General features: G+C 32.2%; 1 long non-coding RNA gene across 2 annotated transcripts; it reads left to right on the forward strand.

Annotated features, from left to right (window-relative positions):
* Positions 1-927: 927 nt before the first annotated feature.
* On the forward strand, positions 928-3152 carry LOC143256064 (uncharacterized). 2 transcript variants are annotated; one of them, XR_013030982.1, is made up of 3 exons: positions 928-1063; positions 2273-2515; positions 2763-3152. It is a non-coding gene; the product is annotated as an uncharacterized LOC143256064 (long non-coding RNA). The 2 variants fall into 2 exon arrangements; XR_013030983.1 differs by lacking the exon at positions 928-1063 and adding an exon at positions 1214-1876.
* Positions 3153-3670: the final 518 nt, after the last annotated feature.

Below are 3670 nucleotides of genomic sequence, written 5' to 3' on the forward strand. Positions count from 1 at the left end.
ACCTAATATAAATTCTTTACTTAGACTTGCGAATTGGAAGTTGGTATTATCTACCAGAATAACACTTTATTAAATACATCATTTGAACGGCAGAGGCTTAAATATAGCCACACCTAACATAGAAATGCTGATTAGCAAGACAAGAAGTCTGTAAAATATGTCCCCCACAAGAAAAATACATTTGACTAAATAAAAAAATAACCATCACTCTTATAACGTCACCATATCCGAAAGTCCTGGAACTTTTTACTGGCTAAATGATTTTATTAAGAACTTCCAATATTTTCTAACATCAAGGTTTTTATGATTCTGATGATTATTTTTAGCAATTATGAAAATTTTTTCTCCTGCTGTTATATTTACATATATATATATATATGAAAGTCTTTATAACTGCCTTTATTAAACAAGTTCGAATTTCTTAGTTTGTTCAATTTAAATCATATCTACTAATATATGTATTTCTGTATATATTCGGAGTATAAAATTACTATGAAAGATAAAATAGCTCTGTAGCTATTAATCAATGACTTGTTGCTGATAGAAAAAACAATGTAATTAAAATGTGATTTTTCAACGATTGAGATAATTAAAGATGCGATCAAAGAAACGTATATAAATAACAAATATATTTTGTGAATGAGAAAATTTTAATTTGTTAAAACAGTAGAAAATTTAGACTGGAGGGTGGTGATGACGAGATGCTTTCCCTCTAGTGTTGCACTGCTGAATTAGGGACGACAAGCACAAATAGCCTACATGTTGTGTTGCGCAAAAATTGAAACAAAACAATGCAAAGGACAGCGTGTCCTTGTTTCTAATCGAGATAATTACCCACAACGCTACAAGTGTTATTTTGGAAGTTCCAACAGATGGATGCAAACTCGAAGAAATAAGCATGCTACACTCAACAGAAAGAATAAACAAACCTATTACATGGTTTATAATCCATGGATTGTTTCATAGAACGAACACCGGATGTTTTCATGCCAATTCTTATTGGTCTGTAGCATTGTGACGTCTTTGCTCTAGCTCCCAGAAAAATGAGACCTCTCGCCATGAAGTAAGTCATACACCCTTTTAAATTGTCTAACATGAATATTTCTTTAATTCTAAACAAAATATTTAAACTTAACTTTGTGACTATACTTACCACTTGAACTTTCGAGATAACTACTTCAAAATCTTTTCACGATTAAAATATCTTCTGGTTTTGTTTGTTTGGAAGTTCTTGAAAGCTACACGAAGGCTATCTGCACTAGCTGTCCCTAACTTAGACTAGAGGGATGTAACACATACCTGAAAATTTAGTGTATTTCTATGGAATAAACCAATTCTTTCGTTTTGATATTTCTATGACCTTCATCTCCCTGACGATTCGCCATTTAAAAAGTTGCGAAAGGTTGCATGATAAAATTGTCACATTTAAAATTTAATGATGCAAAGAAGACGAGAAGCGGAAGTTATTTCTAATTGAGTTACAAAATTCTAAATATTAGTTACCGCATTTCAGTAAACAACTTTTAAATGTTAGAAATCTTATGTTTGTTTGTTTTGGAATTTCGCACAAAGCTACTCGAGGGCTATCTGTGCTAGCCGTCCCTAATTTAGCAGTGTAAGAATAGAGGGAAAGCAGCTAGTCATCACCACCCACTGCAAACTCTTGGGATACTCTTTTACCAATGAATAGTGGGATTGACCGTCACATGGTAACACCCCCACGGCTGGGAGGGCAAGCATGTTTGGCGCGACCGGGATGCAAACCCGCGACCTGAGATTACGAGTCACACGCCTTAACACGCTTGGCCATGCCGGGCCCAGAAATCTTATGAATTTTATGGCGTTAATGTCTTAATTTCGAGGGAAAATATTCCAGGTATTTCGATAGCAAGACAAAAAATTAATGTATTATTATTACATTGCTTCTATTTAAAATTTTTGATTACTATGATATGACTTTTTTATTATACAAGACTCATATTTTCTTCTTTAAGAAATTTTGTTACTGCATAGATAAATGTAATCAATATCTGTATTCACTTGAGGAGTTTTGTTTATCATTATTTTTGTCTGAGATAACCTGATGGTCATATGACTCAAAGTATTATCATTATTGACTGCATAATAAAATACTGTTAGTAAGATCTTGCCCATTGTTCCTGGTATATTCGTGTTTGATGATATTCGCTATGAACTGTAATTATTTCATTACACCTAAGTTTTCTTTTTTATATCATAAAACCACTGCAGCTCTTTCTCATCTTATTGGTAGAGATATCTCCTGCATTGTACTATGATTGGATAAAAGTGGAACATCAACGCAGCGTTCTGAGTGCCACGTTTTCCGTTGAAACTGGAGACTTCAACAATATAATCTTGTGTTTTTCATCTGTGAATTCGTTGTTCTACAAGCTTTGTCCCTCTCTCGCTTTGCACTCCTATTATTTACAGTTGGAAGAGACTGACCCGAGACTAAAGTGAACATTTGGTAATTAAATTCTTAACACGAAAAATGGTAAGCATACAAAAACTGTATTTAAACTGCTATTATCCGTATTGTTACCACAAAGCGAAGATTATTATAAACAATAATTTTGAATATTCGATATATAAAATTCCCTTATCTGTAATTTCTCAATATTGGAAAAATTCTGTCTATGTTATTTTTCTCTAAATGCTGTAAAGCCTTGTCAATTTAAAACTTCTATTAACTTATTATGTAATTTATCTACTGCTTAAATATAAACTGTTTTCTTATCTAGGGAAAGCTGCAATGTGTTGCAATAATTTTTGCGACATTTACTCTAGTCAGAAGTGATGATCTTAAAAAAATTGACTACACTTCTAACAATCAAAATTACCTCTCCGTTGCAAGGCAACAAATCCGGGTTGGAGACGAGTATGCATCAGGAGACGATAGATATAGTGTACTCGGTGGTGCTGGAGTTCATAGTCTTCGTGGAAAAGAATTGCGTGGCAAACGTGAATACGATGTTGGGAGAGTAGGCCACAGTAGGTCATGTAGAAAAAGTATTGGTTCTGAGGGTTTTGGAGAAGGTTGATATTAATTGTTATAATCCAGTTGCTTCTAGTGTATATATTTTGTATCCTGGTGTATCTAAACTCTTAGAAACTCAATTCATTGAATCTAAAGCATTTTATTCAGTTTTGAGAATTAACTTGCTAAGAATTAATTTATCGTATTCTTGGTGAAATTGAACATAATTATCAGTGAAACTTTATTATTTTATAGCTTAACAATACACGTTATGTAGTTAGAGAATATTTTAAATTTCAAATTGGTAATTGTAATAATTTCTTACAAAATCATAAATTGAAAAAATTTAGCAAAAGTTACTATTTTTTTTTATCTGTTTTTTAGTAGCACATAGCAATAAACCAGTATATACGTTAGGTCGAAGTAAACCAAACACATGAACTTTATAATCTGCACTTTGTTAACAGATTTCTGATTCCTGAACCTTAAATGATGTGAAACAGAAATACCTAAATAACTCGAGAATAAATATGATACACTATACTAAAAATATCAAAAACAACTCGAATAATGGCAATAGCAACAACAACAAAAATAATGTTTAAGTATTTGAGACGTTAAAAGGTATCTAGTAATGGTGAAGAAGATAACCACGTAATCGCACATAAAGTT

This window comes from Tachypleus tridentatus, chromosome 7 (genome assembly GCF_004210375.1).
Source record: "Tachypleus tridentatus isolate NWPU-2018 chromosome 7, ASM421037v1, whole genome shotgun sequence".
Lineage (NCBI taxonomy): Eukaryota > Metazoa > Arthropoda > Merostomata > Xiphosura > Limulidae > Tachypleus > Tachypleus tridentatus.